The following is a 20,825-nucleotide window of genomic DNA, read 5'->3' as shown; positions in this document are numbered from 1 at the left end:
TTCAGAACATCTCTCTCTCTCTTTTTTATACTTCATTTAAAAAAAATGTATATATATATATATATATATGTAATTTATTTATTTTAATTAAAGCTTATTGGGGTGACAATGGTTAGTAAAGTTACATAGGTTTCAGGTGTACAGTTCCATAGTACATTATCTATATATAACATTGTGTGTTCACCACCCAAAGTAGGTTCTCCTTCCATCACCATGTGTTCAGAATATCTCTTTAGAAGTGGGTCCTGACTGGGTCAGAGAGGAGAGAATGGGCTCTAATCAGGACATGGATGAAGATATCCTAGGAGAACTGTAGGTTTAACACTTCTCTTCTCTAGCCATGAGCAGATTATTTCTCTAGGACTCTTGGATTCTGCAGTGTTATTTAAACTTCCCCTTGTCTTTGAATCTTATGGGGAATTTTTGTCAAAAACTAAGAGACAAGGGGGGCAATGAAAGAAGAGATTCCCCACTTCCACTAAGAAAGCATTAGAATGTGTCTCTGTGTGTATTTTCATTGTTAGAATTTTTAAAAGCTTTAGTTTAAAATGGTATTGATTAGCTTGTCTTGGGGCTATGTGACTTTGGATACATGTGAAGATGTAGCCAGAAATGTTGAAAATTACTGCTCTTAAAATTGGGCCAGAATCAATATTATTTGTTAAAGTAAATAAATCAAGTAGAGTATAAATGAGATATGTTAGTGTAGAAAAAAGTAAAGATGTGATCATAAGCTTGAATTCTTAAAAATTATATATACAATCCCTCCATACTTAAATGTCTTTTACTATTTCAGAAGTGGATTTACTATAGAGCTCTTAGTTCAGTCAATTCCAGTTATAATTATATAATTTCAGATCCAAAAGGTATCCTTTACTCTCCATCCTTTGTGGTTCTTTACTCTTATTCATTGGCTTAAATGAACATGTTCAGAGATATGGCACTTATCTGTAGGGTAATGTAGACATCATAAAATAGCACACTACTAGGTGATAAATATTATTGATAATTTAGGTCCAGGCAGAGGAACTGACAAGCATGGAGGAATCTATTTTTTTTTTAAAGTAGTGAAAAAGCAGTTTATTAGAAGAGATAGTACACTTTAAAGAAATAAAAGTAGACCGGAGCAGTCAGGAATCTATTTTTTAAAGGTGACCCTGCATCTGACTTCTGGCAAAACCTTGGGCTGATAGGGGCAGTTACAGATAATTCACTAGACCTCCCAACATATATTCCACTCTCTCACCTTTAACTGATGCCCATACAGTCAGGAAACCCATGTATTTGATTTGACTGTGGTTTGACTTCGGTTAGGTAGTCCTATAGCAATCTGAGGATTGAGAGGGGTGTACTGGACACTTTTGTACATAACTTTTAAAAAATTGAGGTGAAGGGCCGGCCGAGTGGCTCAGTTGGTTAAGAGCTCACTCAAGAGTTTGAGCTCTGAGTAACAGCAGTTCGAATCCCAGCCCGAGCTGAGCAGCCGCTGAGCTGCCAACAGGTGGCAGGATGGCTCAGCTAAAAAAAAAAAAATGAGGTGAAATCCACATAACATAAAAATAACCATTTTAAAGTGTGCAATTCAATGGCATTTAGTACATTCAAAATATTGTGTAACCTATTCTGGATATTTTGTGTATACAGAATTATACAATATGTGACCTTTTGTGCCTGGCTTCTTTCACTTAGCTTAATGATTTCAAAGTCGATCCACATTGTAACAGTATCATTACTTCATTCTTTTTATGGCTGAATAATATTTTATTGTATAGATATACCATATTTTGTTAATCCATTCTTCAGCTGATGGACCTTTTGTTTGTTTCCACCTTTTGGCTATTATAAATAGTGCTACTATGAACATTTATTTATAGCTATGTGTTTGTATTATATTTATGAGATATATAATTTGCAAATATTTTCTCCTGTAAGTTGTCTTTTCATTTGATGGTGTCTTTCTAGGCACAAAATTTTTTAAATTTGATGAAGTCCATGTTTCTATTTTTCCTTTTCTTACTTGTGCTTTTGGTGTAATATCTAAGTATGTATTACCAAATCCAAGGTCATGAAAATTTACCCCAATGTTTCTTCTATAAGTTTGATAATTTTAGCTCTTCCATTCAGGTCTTTGATCCATTTTGGGTTAGTTTTTGTGTAAAGTAGTGTTCCAACTTCATTCTTTTGCATATAGATACTATTTGCACATTTGTAGATACTTTCTGCTCCCATTGAATGGCCTTGGCAAAATGAATTGACCGTAGGTTTTATTTCTGGGCTCTCAATTCTATTTCGTTGATCTACATGTCTATCTTAAGTTGGTAACACTTTTTTTTTTTTTGATTTTTGTAATTTTTTTTTGTAGTAAGTTTTGAAATTGGAAAGTATGAATCCTCCAACTTTGTTTTTCTTCTTCAAGATTATTTTGGCTATTCATGGTTATTTGTATTTCTATATGAATTTTCAGATGAATTTTTCCATTTTTGCAGAAAATGTCATTGGGATTCATATTGGGATTTCACTGAGTCTCAGATTGTCTTGAGTAGCGTTAATATCTTTTTTTTTTTTTTTTAGTCGAGCCAACCTGTCACCTGTTGGCAGCTCAGCAGCAGCTCAGTTCAGGCTGAGCATCGAACTGCTGTTGCTCAGAGCTCATACTCTTGAGCGAGCTCTTAACCAACTGAGCCACTTGGCTGGCCCTGTTAATATCTTAAAAGTATTTAAGTCAGTCCATGAACATGGGATGTCTTTTTATTTATTTAGGTCTTTAATTTCTTTCAACAGTATTTTATAATTTTCAGTGTACATCATGCACCTTCTTGGTTAACTTTATTCCAAAATATTTCATTTTTTGATGTTATTGTGAATGAAATAATTTTGTTAATTTTATTTTCACATTGTTCATTGCTAGTATATAGAACTATAAATGATTATTATGTGTTTGTCTTTATACTGAAACATTGCTGAACATGTTATTAGCTATAATCACATTTTTCTAGATTATTTAACATTTTCTCTATGTAAGCTCATGCTACCTGTGAATAAAAATAGTTTTGCTTCTTTTACATTTTGGAGACCTTTTATTTTATTTTTTTCTTGCCTAATTACTATAGCTAGAGCTTCCAGTATAATGTTTAATATAAATGGTGAAAGTGGGCATCCTCATCTAGTTCCTGATCTTAAGGGGAAGCCCTTCAGTCTTTCATCACTGAGTATAATTTGGCTGTGGGTTTTTCATAAATGCCCTTTATCATGTTCATTTACCATTAGATTTTCTTCCAATCCCAGTTTCTTGAGTGTATTTATTATGAAGAGCTATTGGACTTTGTAAAGTCCTTTTTTGCATCAATTGAGATGATCATTTTTTCCCCTTCATTCTATCAATGTGATGTATTACATTGGTTGATTTTTGTATGCTGAACTCTTGTGCATCATTTTAAATCCTCAACACTTATTTCAATATGACTGTTGCTATCAGTTGCATTCATACTTTGAATTATTTCATGTGCACATAAATTAATAATGCCTTTTCCACACATGGCATAAGACACCTGTGGGAACCTGTATGACACTCATGCGTGAGCACCTCAGACTAGCAAGGGAGCTGACAACATTCAGAGTTACCCTTGACTTCTGGGGAATAGGAGCCAATAGATTAATGCGTCTCCTTTTCTTTTCTTGGGGACATGGTTCTGAAGTCAGTTTCATAAGGCTTTTAAGAAAGTCTTGCTAGGTTAAGCAACCAGTTGCTCATAGTGAAACTGACTTGATAATAAACGCTTGTATTGATTTTCTCTCCTGGTTACACTTCCCTTATCCCTTGGTCATACTGCCTTATTTTATCTGCATTCAAATAAATTACTCATAGACATTGTCTTTGATTCTGATTTTGGGGACACCCAGGCCAAGGCACAACTAAGGAGTCTATTATACCTGCCTAGTGACATGGGATGATGTAAAGGGAACTGACAGGTCATAATGCAGCTCCTAACTCTTGTTCTCATTACTTTTACCAGATGTTGCATACTATTATACAGTTGTGTTATTTTCATGTCTGGGGTCTCTGATACTGATTTTTGATGCTGCTTTTGAGTTGTCCCTGAGCTCGGTGAAAGTTCTTTGTCTTACCATTAAAGTGTTCTGCTTTTTTTCTTTTGACTGTGGGACACTCTTCTACAATAATTGCCTTCATTAATTTAAAAGGGGAAAATTCCTTTAAAAGAAGTAAGAAGGGTGGTTCTTAAGTATATGTATATTTTGAGTGAATGAGTACTATTAATTAAAATAATAGATCTCATATTTTTTTAAATGTGTCAGGTACTATGCTAAGTTTAATTCTAACATTCCCATCATGAAGGAAGTGCTAGTATTAGCCCCACTCTACCTTTAAGAAACTTGACGTTGGAGGGTTGGCCGAGTGGCTCAGTTGGTTAAGAGCTCGCTCAAGAGTTTGAGCTCTGAGCAACAGCAGTTCGAGTCCAGCCGAGCTGAGCAGCCACTGAGCTGCCAACAGGTAGCAGGATGGCTCAGCTAAAAACAAAAAGAAACTTGACGCTAAGTCAGGTGACACCAACTCTTCAAAGCTTGTCTTCTTATCCACTATATTAGATGTCCTTAAGAAGTTATTTCTGTAAATAAGTTAAAGTTCTAGTTATAAAATTCATAAAATGTTTGAAAAAAATCTTCATAAGAAGCCAACACCCTGTTTGAAATTTTATCCCTCTTGAAATGAAAACTGAGGCTAGCATACACAAATTACAGAGGAGTTAAGTTTTTGATATAGAAAACCTGGTTTCAGAATATGGTGCTATTTTTTTATGAACTCTTGAAGCATAACAAAGTGTAACAAAAAAAAATGGACTTGATTCTCTTTGAATGTACATTCAGTTTAAAAATCTTAGAATTGCTCCTGTGTCTTCACAGACAGAATCTGGAGATGTTAATATTTTGTCATTTCATTTCTAGATGTCCTTGGTGTGTGCACCCCTGTGGGTTCTGGTTCATCTCCAATCTGTCAGAAAGCATCAGAGATGGTTTTGACTTCTTATGTCCTGAGCCTGAGCACAAAATGTGTAAGTACACTGAGATAATGAGGTCAATTTTACTGTTGTCAAGGGTCTTCTAAAATGATTTTGTAATGGTTGTTGTACTGGAATGAACTTACCCTGTAGTTTCAGGCTGAGAAAGGAAGGGTGAAGTTTGATTAAAATTAGAAAATATCTTTCCTGGAGTTATTTTATGTGTGCAGGGTGTTCTTGTTTGTTTGTTTTGTTTTGTTTGTTTGTTTGTTTGTTTGTTTGTTTTTTGCCCCAGAAAGGCTTTTATAGTCATGTCTGTTAAATTCAAGAGGCTTAACTCAGTGAACAGCACAAATTCTTTTTTTAGTATAGTTATCAAATAGCTTAAATATTACCAAATGATAGAACATATGCTTATTCATATATGAAGCTATCCCATTGCAGACCAGCATACCTTTTATCCAGATTTTAAGAAGGCAACAGTAAGAGTCCCTTTCTCTGCCCCTGAGGTCGGTTATTATCATCACAAAAGAAACCAGAACTTTGAAAGGTTTATTAAATTAGTGATTACATTCACAACTTAGAACTTTTAATGTCTCAGAAAATTAATTTTGAATGTTGTATATATTTGTACTATGTAAGCATTGTTCAAATGGTTATTTTTGCTTTGGGGATAGGTTAGTTTGGGGAGACAAATGATTATTCCTGCTGGGGAGAATATTAGGTTTTATGTTTTTTATTTCTAGGGATTCAGATAATGATTTCAGACATAAATTTGTGAGTTTTGAGCCAATTATTGAGATTTTTGTGATGAACATTTGCCTCGTTTGTTGGAAACTGAAAGGGTGCTGAATAATAACCTAGTCAAATTTATTTAAATTGGGAAAATAGTGTAATTTAACTAAATCCATGTAAAGTTCAAGAGATTATGTTTGAAAACAAGAGGTGGCTTGTTGTTTTTACTAATCTATTTCACTTCTTAGTGGGACACTGAGCCTATTGAACATTCCTGGCCCAGTGTAACTGTCTCTCCTCTTTTGATTTCATCCAAACGGAAGGCCAATTTCCAACAACAGCCAGCCTTCTTGATGAAGTTTGAATTCAGGAGCTAGTGTATTTGAGACTAGACAGAGGTGAGGAAGAAAGTGTCCCTTTTTATACTTGCAAACTCTTCCTGTAGGAATGAAACTATAATCAAGAACTCTTGATGAAAGAATAATCATTAAACAACTGAGCTGAAGAAGATGCCCATGAAATCTTGTTCTATTTATATAGCTTATGTTTTATTACACACACCAATTAGGAATTGTTGCAGGGAATCATTAGCCACTCAAACTAGCCCATGTTAAAGTTTTATTGTAGACTTCTGTGGAATCTCAGGGGATCTGGGTTACGGCAGGAATTTAAATTTGTGGCCAGTTTTAATTTTAGGAGGGAGGTTAAACATGAAAGTTCATTCTCTTATTTTGCTTCAAAATTTTTAAGAGAGAGGCACATCTGTGACACTGAGTTCAGTAATTAGAATCAGGTACAAATGACACCTCCAACAAGCAACAATCCTTTCTGTATAATCTAGCTGTCATTAAAGAAGTATGTCGTGTATTCTAAGAGCTTTTCAAATTAATCAATTAGCAAAATTTTGTCAAGTGGAGTAGATTTTAAATATTTCCTCTCTTAGAGTTTCCTGGAACCATGCTTTAAATGTTGAAAAGTGATGGAATTTCCTCTCAGATAAGTCATTGCACACACTGAATCACTTTTTAAAATTTCCAAATCTTCTCCTTTTGATAATCTTTGTGTTTATTTTTTAACCATTACCCCTTTCCATGTTAACACATTAGGTATATTGAGTTTACCTTCCAAAGGCATTCCCTGGTTTGATAGGTACATCTATGCTAAGTGTATTAGTTGCCCTTTAAATCCTTTTAGACATGATTTTTTCTTGCAATGTCCATCCTAGAGCCCTCACCTTAGGGCTTTGCCTTTATCTTTATCCTGGGCTGGCTCCCTTTTTCCTGAATTGCTTTCTTGGTTTACTGCCAGCTTTTTAATGGAGTTTATTTTTCCAGATGATTTCTGAAAGAAATAAGTAGGAGGTTAATTTTTTGTGAACTTGAATTTATCAGAATATCCTTATTTTATAATCACACTTGATTTGTACTTATACCCTATAAGTACATTTGCTAGCTACTAAGTTTTTGATTGGAAATGACTTTTTCCTCAAAACTTTGAAGGCTTCCCTTCATTATCTTTTAATTTTCATATTTCTATCCAGAAACCTGACCCCATTCAGATTCCAGAATTTATGTTTTTTTTTTTCCTCTCTTTCATCATAGAAGATTTCTCCACATGTTTAGTGATCCATGGCTGTCTGTCTATATTGAAGAGTAAGAGCCTCACAATTATTTGGAAAGCCTTTACAGTGGGGCTATATTATTTGGTGAGGTTTACTATGGTGTGATTAGGTGCTAACAGAGCATTTTAATAGAGACTCTAAATCTCACTTATGTACATATTTTCTCTGGGCTTTTCAGTTTCTCCAGAAGGGACTTGTCCACTTGGAGGGTGAAAGCCTCGTGGTCTGTGTTCTGGGAACTGAACCAGAAAATAACCTGCAGGTCTCACCATTCACTGCAGGGATTTGCGTTTCATCCCCCATTACTCAATAGAACATCCAACCCTGTATTTGCTCTACAAACCTGTACAGAGTGTAAGCCTTTATCTATTGGGGTCAAGGAAGGGATCTGGCATCTAATGTTTCTTAGGTAAACTTTCAACTCATCCCCGTTTTTATTCCTATACCTCTTCCCCACTATATTAACATCTCACCTGAAGAGATAACTGGTGTTTCCATATCCTGGGACTTTCTTGAGCTTTTGAGGAAAAACTGTCAACTTCCTATTGGCTTCCTTCAATGCAGGTTGAGGTTTCAGCTTTGTCTGGTTTGCTAAGCAGTTACTATTCACCCAGCATTTTAGAAATGTGTTTGGTATTTCTTATTGGGTATTTTCCCTCTCTTATTCTGTTTATCTTTATGGCTTTATAAGTTTTAAAATTCTTTCACTATCAATTTAGTGTGGTGTTGCAAGCATGAGGAATAAATAAATACGTGGCATCCACCATCATGCTTAATCAGAAGCTCATAAACTATCTCAAACTATATGCAAAAGATAATGATACCTCTATTGTGTGACATTAATACTATTTTAAAAATTATCAATTTATCACCATAATATATGCAAGTAAAAAAGGGCATAAATACTCTGCAAATGTAAAGGCCAGCCTTTCCCAGTTCTCATGCTGTTTTCTCAGTAGAAGAGCTGACTCACTGATACCTTTACAAAGCCTCCTGCCTGATTTCTCCAGTTGTATTTTGCAGATCCTTCCATTGTAACACTTACATTTTCCTCTATCTGTTTATTTATCTTTTTCTCACTCAGCGTCAGTTACTTAAAGGCAAATATTAAGCCTTATTCATCTTTGTATTCCCTGACTTAGCTCAGTGCTTAGCCTGTGTAGTAGGTGCTCTATACATGTTTACTGAAAAATGTTGAAAGAATATGTTAATCATTCACCTACATTTTCAAGAAATTCTTAACATCTCATATCTAAAGTAGTTAATCTCCAGTATTTTCCTCTTCTCCTTTCCTATCTTCCCCACTCTCAACAAGCATTATATACTTTTACTCATCACTTGAACTGAGTCAAGATATATTTCAGTATATTTCTTTGCTTACTCAATTTTTTACAATTTAGCTGAGGCTGTTTAATTATTTGAGATGTTTTACATCTCAAAACAATTTTCTCTAGAATGAAGCAACATAATTTTTTAAGTGTTGGCCACTTATGGACCTCTATCCAGACATTCTTGCCCGTAAAGATAATGATGAATGGCATTAAGTGGTGGCCAGGCTTAGACATAATTGTTAATTTAATTTAATAGCTATTTACTCCTTCTGTGTTATCTTCAGGACATTATACTTAGCACTATTTGGAAATCAAAATGAGTAACAAAAAATCCTACCACTTAGACACTTATTTGTAATAAGTGAAAATAATATAGGATGGTTCTCTGTCAAAAGGTAAATAATAATGAGCGCTATGCTTTGAAATTCAAAAGCGAGAGAGCTCATATATGGAATCATGAAGGGTGTTTTGGGGGAAGTAGCATTTCAAATGTGCTTTGAAGCATGACAGAAAGGAGAGAATTGAATGGAAAGGGATGAGAAAGTAGAGTAAGAGGCAGAAAGCAAAATAACTAGATGTGTTTGGAAGTAGGAAGTAACTAGTTTATTTGGCTAGAGTATAGATTAGAGGATATATAAAGCTATATGGAAGAAAGAGCTAGAAAACATAGTCTGAGCTAATTTGTAGAGGACTTTGTTTTTTTGTTGTTTTGTTTTGTATTTTATTTTTTTTAAATTTTCATTTTTTTCCCCAAAATATATTCTTTTATTTTTTGTAGTTTTATTGAAATTGAGGTATAATTGACATATACCATTATAATGTTATATAAGTTTCAGGTGTATAGTATAATGATTTTATGTTTGTATATATTGTGAAATGATCACCACAATAAGTCTAGGTGACATCCATCACTCTACAAATACATAGTTACGGTTTTTTTCTTTTTTAATAATTGTTTTATTTTTCAATTACAGTGGACATACAATATTATATTAGTCTCAGGTGTACCACATAGTGATTACACATTTATATGACTTAAGAAGTGATTACCCTGATAAAACTAGTACCCACCTGAAACCATGCATTGTTATTACACTATATTCCTTATTCTATATTTTATATCCCCATGACTATTGTGTAACTATTAATTTGTACTTCATAATCCCTGCTCTTTTTCACCCATCTCCAAACCCCCTCCCAACCATCAAAATGTTCTCTGTATCTATGAGTTTGTTACTGTTTTATTTGTTCATTTATTTTGTTCTTTAGATTCCACATATAAGTGAAATCATATGACATTTGTCTTTCTCTGTTTGACTCCACTCAGCACAATACCCTTTAGGTCCAACCATGTTGTTGCAGATGACAAGATTTTATTCTATTTTGTGGCTGAGTAATATTCTATTGAACATATGTACCACCTCTTCTTTATCCATGTATCCACTGATGGACACGCAGGTTGCCCCCATACCTTGGCTATTGTAAATAATGCTGCAATGAAAACGTGGATGCACATGTCCCTTCAAGGTAGTGCTTTGGGTTTTTTCAGATAAATACCCAGAAATGGGATTACGGTGTCCTACATTGTCTCTTGTTATCACCTTTGTTTTAAGTCTATTTTGTCTGGTATAAGTATTGCTACCCAGCTTTTTTTTTTTTTTTCCCATTTTCACGAAATACCTTTTTCATCCCTTTCCTTTCAGTCTGTGTGTGTCTTTTGATCTGAAGTGAGTTTCTTGTAGGCAGCATATATAAGGGTCTTGTTTTCTTATCCATTCAGCCACCCTATCTTTTGATTGGAGTATTTAATCTATTTACATTGAAAGTAATTGTTGATAGGTATGTAGTTATTGCCATTTTATTATTCATATTTTTGATCTTTTATTTTTTTCTTCTTGTTCTCCTTCACCTTCTCCTCCTCCTCATTCCTCTTCTCCTTCTCTTCCTCCTTCTACTCTCTAATATTCCTTGTACTACTGGTTGGTGTTGATGGACTCCTTCAGCTTTTTCTGTCCTTCGGTTCTAAATGATAGCTTTGTCTTGTAAACTAATCTTGGTTGTAGGTCCTTACTTTTCATCACTTTGAAAATTCCGTACCAATCTCTTCTGGCTTGCAAAGTTTCTTTTGAGAAATCAGCTGACAGTCTTATGGGAGCTCCCTTGTAGATAACTGTTTTTATCTTGCTGCTTTTAAGATTCTCTCTTTGTCTTTAAATTTTGGCATCTTAACTATGATGTGTCTTGGTGTGGGGCTCTTTGTGTTCATCTAGTTTGGAACTCCCTGTGCTTTCTAAGCTGTATGTTATTTTCTTTACCAGGTTAGGGAAGCTTTCTGTCATTATTTCTTCAGACAGGTTTTCAATTCCTTGCTCTCTCTTCACTCCTTCTGGTACCTCAATCATGCAAATGTTGGTATGCTTGATGTTGTCCCAGAGGCCACTTAAACTATCTTCTTTTTTTTATTTTTTATTCTTATTTCTGTTTGCAGTTTGACTCGGTGTTTCCTGCCACCTTAACTTCAAAATCTCTGATTCAGTCCTCTGCTTCATCTAATCTACTATTGATTCTCTCTAATGTATTCTTTATTTCAGTTATTGTATTCTTCATTTCTGGCTGGTTCTTCTTTTTGTTTTCTGTCTCCATTTTTATGTTTCATACCGTTTTTCTAAAGTTCTCACTGAGTTCATCTACTCTTCCCTTAGGTCCATTGATCATCCTTATAATCAGTGTTTTAAACTCTGCATCTGGTAGATTGCTTATCTTCATTTGTTTAATTCTTTTTCTGGAACGTCGTTCTGCTCTTTCATTTGGGACATGTTTCTTTGTCTGCCCATTCGGCTGCCTCCCTGTGTTTGTTTCTATATATTAGCTAGGGCTGCTATGTCTACCAGTCTTAATAGAATGGTCTTATATAGTAGGTGTCCTATGGGGCTCAGTGGCACAGTCTCCCTGGTCACCTGAGCTGGGTGCTCCAGGTGTGTCCCTTGTGTGGCTGTGTGTGCCCTCTTGCTGTAATTGAGACTTGGTTGCTGATTATATGCCAATGGGAAGGATTGATGCTCAGGCTGATTGGTTGTGATGACTGGCTGTTACTATAGTAGAGGAGCTGTTGTTCAGGAGCTGACCCTACAGAGCAGGATTTGCTTTAACAGGACGCTGGTGCTTGCCCAGTCTGCTATTGGGGTATGTCGTTCTTGGAGGTAGCTAAGTGATACTCCAGCTTGGTCAAAGCCTGGCCACCAGGAGTTCCAGTGCCAGGTCTTCCTGGAAAGAGTCCCACCATAAGTAAAGTTTAGCTACAGCCTGTACCCTTCCTGGGGCTACATGGCATGAGCCACAAAGCCATCCACAGATGTTCATCACCTGTGTTGGGCTTGGAGGTGCCTCAAGAGGCCAAGCCATGAACTGAGGCTGGTTGTCACTGGTGTTGGGCATGGGACTGCTTAGCAAGGGGTACAAGACAAGCTGAAGTCAGATCTGCTTGATTGGATTTTGTGAACCTTTGAGAGATTTTAAGAGAGTCTGCAGCATGAGCTGTTTGTATGGAAAAACAACTGGAATTGGCTGCTTGCATCTGCATGCTGGGAGCAGGGAGGGCTCAACAAAAGAACAAATGTTTCTGTTAGCACTTGTCTCTGGGAGAAAGCTGCCCCTCTTCCTAGTCCTCTCCTTGAAGCCAGGCAATTGAGTTCCTCCCCATATGTCCCTGGCACATTTTGAGCTGCTGCCCTAATGTGTAGAAGACTTTGAATGCCAGGCTGAGGTATTTTTGCTCAATGAAGCAGCCAATGGGGAGAAACTGATGGTTTTAAGATAGGGAATAGTAATATTTGAATTATAATGTGAGGATATTAGTGAGCAGTTATATCAGAGATCAGTAGGAGGAGAGACTCATTACAAGGCTATTCTTATAGCATGTGAATAAAAAATGAACTTCTGAAAGAGTAAAGAATAAGAACGAACATATTTTTTTTATATGTTCATTTCTCTCTTATTTGTATTATTAGTCCATTGTTTATTTATCCACTGTCTGGCCCAGTCCACTAGAATGGAATCTCCTTGAGAGCAAGTGTTTTGTCTATCCCCTTCAGCCTTCATCTCCAATGTCTGGAATAGTGCTTGCAATATCATTGTTTCTCAGGAAATGCATGTTGAAAGAATTAAGGAGACAGAGAATGGTAAAAAAGACAGAGTAAAATCAAATATGTCAGTTTCAGGTGCTTGAATTAAGTGAAAGAGGCCAGTAATCCCAATGAATGGAAATGAAATGAACTCTACAATTAAAAAACAAAGATGGTCAGACCAGATTTTAAAAATTACAGTTGTATGTTATCTAAAGATTCATGCTTAAAACATAAAGACACAGCAAAGGTGAAAGTAAAAGGATGAAAAAATTATCACAGATGATTACTAACCAAAAGAAGCTGCTATAACTATATCATTTTTTATACAAAATCAATATTAAACTAATATAAAGTTAAATGGAACATATAAATATATATGTATATTTAGAAATCACATATACCTTATAATATTAAAAATATATAAAGCATAAATGGATATAACTACATGGAAGATTGACAAACCTACAATCTAAAAAGATTTTAACATACTTCTCTCAGCAACTGACATAATCTTCATCTAATGGGTCTACATAGACCTTGCATAGAAGTTTCTTTTCAAGCATTAATGGAATATTCAGGGTGAATGGGGAAAAAATGGCATTACAGACTGGAGGAACAGCATGAGATAAAGAACAAAGAGCAACAATAAAAAAGAAAATGGCTGACATACAGAGGACATGGGGGCTGAGAATGTGCGTTGAGAGACAGTCATACAGGGGCCTGGCTGAGGAGAGTGTGACATGAAATTGAAGGTTTCAAGTTGGGGAGCAGCACAATCAAACTGTTAGGAAGATCATTTTGATGAGAATGGGTGGATGGTAGTACTATTAATAAAGACAGGCTCTATAATGAGAGGACAGTTTTAAGGGAATATACCTATGACACTTGAGGTTTAGAATAAATGTTTACTTCAAATTAATTTTGTAGTTTTAAAGTGCCTGTACAGTACAACAGTGGAAAATTTCATATTCTCCAATGAGGCTTTTTTCTCATGTAACCAGGTAGTATTACATCTCTGAATTATGAGTGTAAAATTACCTGAGAAGCCTTTACATTGAATTGGCAGACCTGAGCCTAAGTTCCGGTTCTGTCATTGCTATGTGACCTTGTTTATATCTTATGTGCGAGTGTGTGTGATTCCGTCTTTTTGTTAAACAACAGTTTAGATAGCTTCCTGGATGTAGTAGATTTCCCAGTCTATTCCTTAAAACCAGCCAATCCAGTACCCTCAAATATGTATGATCTGAACCAGTGAGTGTGTGTTACCTCTATTGGGTTCAATAAAGTTCCACCAACATTTGATAAACTGAATGACAGTTCAAAATCTCTTGCTTCATATTTCATGTTCTTTCCCTATTTTAAGAACTAAGCTTTGAAAAGAAAAAAATAAAATAAAACCCTGACAATAATCATAGTGATGGTGACAATAAAAGTATAGAGTTTTCTATGGCTGAAATTAAGCATTTTAACTGTATTCTTGCCACATCACATTGTTGGTGTCGCTAGCCCTATTGTGTACTTGATGAAATTTAGGGTCCGATAACTTAGGTAACTATCCAGAAATTGTATAGCAAGCAAGAGGTGAGGCTGCAATATCATTCTAGCTCTCTGATTGCAATGTTTACATTCCTAAAATTGCTCAAAATGCCATGGGAAATTGGACTTGGATTTGATGAATAAAAAAATGTTATTTATAAAGTATCTTCCTGTATTGGGAGTACATCTTCTGCGTTGGGTTTCTCAGACAATAAAGTGTATTTCTTACAAATAAGGCAATAATCTTGCAGCTCATATAGAGAAGGAATTATATCTGTTTTAGAAGGTAAAAATGGTCAGCACAACATGTTCACAATATTTATCCTCTTTTATAAATATATATTTTTATTTTTTATTTTTTCATCTATGTAATCACTTAAAAAGATTGAGTATTTATGGATTTTTACACTGTTTTTCTTTTTCTTAAACTAGTAAACTGTGGCATTATAGCATGCCTTGGGAGTTTCTCACTAGGAGATAAACCAAATTCTATGTTAGTTCTCAGAACTTAAATTGACTTCAGTGATTTTAAAGTGTTCAATCACATATTGTCTTTAGAAAAAGTCAACAATGACTATATATTTTCTAATGTGCTTGAAGAATTTGATGACTTGTATTTATCACTGACCAGTTTCCTAAAACTGACCTTAGTGGATGTCAGCTGTGTAGTGGCCTGTGACAAACAAAGGTCAGCTTCTCAGATTACAGTTGCACCATTTTAAATTTACAAAAATTAAAAATCATCTATAAATTGTCCTTAGCCCTTGCCATGTTCTGGGAAAGGCTCTAAATTTCTGTCACATCATATGGTGTATTTTTGCTTCATATCAATACTAGTAGCAATAATAGTAAGAGTTTATTTACACTAGCTATGTTCCACGTGCCAGGGATTGTGCTGTGTTTACATGCTCTACTTATTTAGTCCACAAAACAGCATCTGGCACTAGATACAGTTATTATCCCTGTTTTACAAATGAGGACCACGAGGTTCAGAGAAGTTAAATAACTTTCCCAAGGTCACACAGACAGTATGTACCAGAACTGGGATTTGATTGCATAGTTTGCTAAAATGTGTTTAAAGGCTCTGTAAATGAAATTTGCACAGTTTCTGAGAGCAGTGGAGGCACACAGAATGCTTGTTTGTTTCTGTGGCCTGACACCTGGGTCATCATTTATGACAGCTTGATGCATATTTACTGATTCCAAGTGTCAGTTGAGAATGGATGATGCAATGGCCCCATAGCGTTCACATTTGTTGGAAAATTCCATGTTGATCTTTATAAGAAACCAAACCAAACCAAAACAACAAAACAAAAAACAGTTGCTTAGGCTTCCGAGGTTGGCTTTTTCCGTCAAGATGCATAATTTGAGCGTTGGGGAGTCAGCATGCCTGAGGTGTGAAGATGATGATGCATTTCCTGTAGGAATGAAGGCATTCTGAAACAAAGCAAGGCCATCGGACTGTCATTTGTTGTTCTTCCTATTTAGGCTTTAAAAAAAGAAACTAAGGTCAATTAACTGGGAAGCTTAACCTCTCTTAGCTTGCCTTTCTTTGCATAGGCTTTTAGCCTTTTAAATAAATCATTTTTCTTTTCTCTCCCTCCCTACCCCCTATCCGTTTTGAACACGTTCTTGGATTTCTCATGCTGGGCCTAAGGAGCAGACTGCTTATATTCAAGAATGATTTGGAGGGGATAAAGTGTGCAAGATTTTGAATTCTTGCCATAAGTCCCTGGCAGACAGCCAGGCAGCCTCAGAGGAATAAGGCTAATGAAGGGAGGGTAAAGAAGGTCCAGGAGCAGGCTGGTAATGCAGTATTCATTTAATTGGGAGCAGGTACCGGTGCAAACTTCTCCATTTTAATTGGAAAAAGGGAAGGGGATTGTTAAGGAAGAAGGAAAAAAGAATGCATAAAGTTTTCAAGCCGAGGAGCCAAAGGCAGCCCTGTCTATGCCAGAGAAAGAACTCAATTTAGGGCAATTTGCTCTGCAAGCTGGGCTGCAGCCTCCCCTGGGAATAGGGATGAGGAAGAAAATGAAACCAAAAGAGAACTTGATAAAATCACCTAGCACAGACAATCTCAGTAGAATAGGTTTTACTGAGTTAAATCTGCCCCAATCAATATGATTCTTTTCATATAAGTTACAAATAAAAAGCCACAAGATTACAATAAAAATCGAGACTCGAGCGCTGCTGATGTTGCACCTGGGAGTCTTAAGAACTTGTTATGGAATATATGTTGTTGCAACTTATAATGTTTGTTTTTTCTTTTCACCCTGGTCATGCGAATCAACTCTTTGCTTTCCCTCCCCATCCATCCAGTTTTATATATTGTTTTAAAAACCACCGGAGGCAGCTCTTTCTGCTTAATTTCTCTTGCACTGGAGGTTGGGGATCGGTGGTTTCTTCTTGTTTTGAAATATGATGAATTGAACATGGGCTGATTTCTCATACTACTGATAAACAAAGAGGTAACTTCCTATTGCACATCTTTGTGACATAAGGGTTTATAACCTTAATGTATTAGTCAAAGAATAAAAGAGAGGTGAGGTTTCATACAAAAGGAGAAAGCAATGCTTTTTGATGCACACAAGAGACTATTAAGACATCCTGTAATTTTCATGTTTAATAACCATCGATTCTTAATACTTTTTGACTGTGTTGTAGAAATAGGAGTTATAAAGTGATGGTGGTTTTAATGTGATAATTTTCATTTTGATCCTTAGCGAGTAAGGAGACAAAAGACCAAGCAAAATATTTGGGTCTTTCTACCATTGTAGTTGACTAATTGGTGAAAAACTTGGAGTGAAGAGTCTTTATTTTAGTACATAAAAATACATTTTAAAGATAAAGAGTTTATTTAGGCCATCATTTTTCTGGCAATTTGTTATTAAATTTATTTAAAATTATTCATAATGGAGAATACAAATACCACGATGCTTTATTTAGATAGATTTTATCTTATACGTTGTCAGTCTTACGAGCATATTCAGTGTTAGTAAACCTGATGAGGTGACTGTGAAGATTTTATTTTTTTCACAATCTTACCTGTAGTCGGCGAAAATTTTTGCTGTTACATTTTTGCTCACAGACTGTGGCCTGCTTATTTGACTTGACCTCAATTACTAGACATTTAAGATTAGAAATCAAAAGAGATTTTTCTGGACAGAGGAAAAGGTTAACATCTCAAAATGTGGTACAGTTGCCAACCCAAATGCTCCATCTGTCTTTTTCTCAATACCATGCTGGATAAATGAAAAAGTCTATCCACCAAAAATAGGTATAGAGGACCTATCTGTGCTAAGCACTGTGGAAGGCGGAAAGATAAACACAACACAGACCCAGTCATCAAGAAACTTACTTTCCGAATGAGAAAGCCAGACAAAAATAAAATAGAAAGGCCAAATATAAAATCAGACAACAGAAGAAAGTGTTCCCAAACAATATATAATTGATGAAGTCTCAACATTTTTTTTTCAGTTTGTAATGCATAATATTTGACTATTTAAATATGGACAATTTGTGCCAAACCATCTGGAGCAGTAAATCCAGGTGGTTTGTTGAATGAAGGTTATAGAACCAAAGGTACTTGACCTGGTTTGTATTTAGAAGGGCAGGAGAGGATGTGGGAGTTATACCAAGTTCATGAAATGATATACTTTTATCAAATATAAGAAACTGGGAGGAAAGAGAAATTAGCAAACGTATTGGGGAACATTGACTATTGCAGACATTCTTATAAAAAATTAATGGAAATTAGTTGATGCTACATTTTGGGAGGTTGTGATTAGAATGTTTTCTTTATCTTATAGAATTATCTAAAGATTTTTGATTAAAATAATTAAAAAAAAATAAGGATAGGAGAGTTCTTTAAGGAAGACTGACCCAGTGGCAGCATGTGGTATAAATTAAGCCTTACATGTACTTAAAATCCCATTTTTTTCCCATGTGACCAAGTATTCTTTCTCTCCTGTAATGTTCTTCATTGATGGAGTCCCTACCCAAAGAGAGGTTTCATAGGCTGCAATTCCTGCATAGGCTGACAGTGGCCCCAGTATCTTCCCTGGGTGCAGCTATCCACAAAGCTGCCAGCCCTCAAAGTGGCTCAGAAGTGCAGAGTGGTGGGGTGGGGGCGGGGGTGGCGCATAAGAGGGAAAGACTTTTCCCCAACTCAGGATTTCACTTGTGATAAGTTACACAAAAACTCGCATGAAAGCATTTCAGCAGCTTCTGTCTCTTAAACCTTCTAAGAAATGATAAATCTCTCATAAGACAGTTCTATCACTTTCTCACCTTCACCTCTGGAATCACAGGTGCTCCACCTGAATGGATCAGGCAGGGAATAGATGCCATCTCCTTCATTATTCTTGTCTCCCCGGACTTGATGGCTTCTGGCCCCAAATAAACTTTTCCTTCTCAGGTATAAAATAAAACATCTGCACAAATCAATGGTTACAAACAGGGAGTGATGTGTATTTAACATGAGTAGGTGGGAGAAGGGATCTTTTCTATAGCTCAGCCACCCAAGATGCTCTATTTAGTTCTGTCATCTACTATTCACATGATATGGTTTAGCCTCTGGAAAAAGTGAATTGGAGGATTTGCTTTCATCTCAGGTCCACTGTTCCTTTTATGCACCTTTTCCCACTGGAGTATTTTTAAAAAACATTCAAATGATTAAAATATTTTTGATGGTGGGAGGGGCTTTTCAACTGCTGGTATTTTCTGTAGGGTAATCCATTGTTAACACCTTTTTGCAATCTTTAGGTGAAAGGGACTAGGGATCTTTCTGCCATGACATTTCTTAAAATTTAATATATAGATTACCGCCTGCTTCATTCATATATAAGATGACTCAGTTTTGATAAGTTGGGCACATTTCTATAAGAAAGGGGTATTACAAGAGGTAAAATTAATTTTAAGTGTATTTATATATTTGGAATGATAACATGTTATAATGTTTTAATTTCAATAGTATAATATCAGTGTCACCACTGAATAGCTATTAGAAAACACATTAAGTGTTGTATACTTGAAACCTATGTAACTTGACCAGCCATTGTTACTCCAATAAATAATTAAACAAAAAAAGGAAATGCATTGATTAAAAACCTGTTTGTAGATCAATTATGGATGAGAGTTTCTTTTTTTTTCTTCAAGTTTTTATTGGGGAATTGGGGAAGGGAACAGCATTGGGGAATTGGGGAAGGGGAACAGACAAGTTGCTGTCCTTATGTTCTTCAGTCTAGTTGTGGAGGACGTCCCTTCACTGGCCCATGTTGGTATTGTGATCATTGTGCTCTTCCCGGCTGAGGCAGATTGGTTGCCAGCCATTGGATGGTCACTCAGGGCAGCTCATGCCGGCTACCAGCAGCTCACACTGGTTGCTGGCTACTCACGGTAGCCCAGCTTCAGGTCAAGCTGTTGTTCACCATCTTAGCTGTAGAGGGTGCAGCATTAACTGGCCCATGTGGGATCCGAACCAGAGGCTCTTTTGCTCAGAGCCAGTGCTCCCAAGGCAACTCTTAGCCAATGGGCTGGCCCGAGAGTTTCTTATTAGTTTACATATGGCCTTGTGCCTTTTTGAAAACTGTCATTTTATACAAATTTTAATTGAAGATATATCTAATCTGAAAAGTACATACTCATGAAATTCAACGTATTCTCACGTGCAGACTGCACCAATGACTATATTAATATCCAAATAACCAAGTTCAAGTGTCAAAAACAAGTTACACCATTGATTTTATTAGGCCATACTAGATTCATATTCAACTAACATTTCTGGATCCCCTAATTTGGCCAGGCATTTTGCTATTATATGGTATCTATTATTTAACCTAAAATTCTTCAGAGTCAGGAATGAACTAGATGTGCATATTTAGATTTTACAGACAAGGAATGTGAAGTCTGAATAAATTAGGCAGTGACTCTATATCTAGTGAGTAGTAGACGTGGGACTTGAAGCCAAGGCTCTGTGATGCCAATGTGGAAGTTAGTGATTTTGCAACATTAAATTTATGTCCCTTGCCCAACTTCTCTTTACTATATAATTTACAATACACTTGTCAATTAACCAAACAGCGAACATTCTTGAGAATTACTACTCATAGTTGGTGGATGAGGATAATATATGAGAAGACTCTATTCCTACTCCTGATAGAAGTATCTCTTTAATATAGAGATAGTGAGGTTATAAATAAATGGCACATGCTTTCTTTTAAGTTATTCTTGTTTAGGTGATAAGAGTGTTAAATAACCTGGCTATATTTTATTTTATTTTATTTATTAGTTTCAGGTGTACAAAGCAACATAATAGACATTTACACCCCTCACAAAGTGATAACCCACCCCCAATCTACTACCCCTCTGACGTTGTGGATAGCTGTTACAATACCATTGACTATATCGCCTATGCTGTATTTTACATCCTGTGACACACACACACACACACACACACACA

The sequence above is a fragment of the Hipposideros armiger genome, unplaced genomic scaffold, assembly GCF_001890085.2.
Source record: "Hipposideros armiger isolate ML-2016 unplaced genomic scaffold, ASM189008v1 scaffold_81, whole genome shotgun sequence".
Classification (NCBI taxonomy): domain Eukaryota; kingdom Metazoa; phylum Chordata; class Mammalia; order Chiroptera; family Hipposideridae; genus Hipposideros; species Hipposideros armiger.
This window is presented reverse-complemented; position numbering follows the sequence as displayed.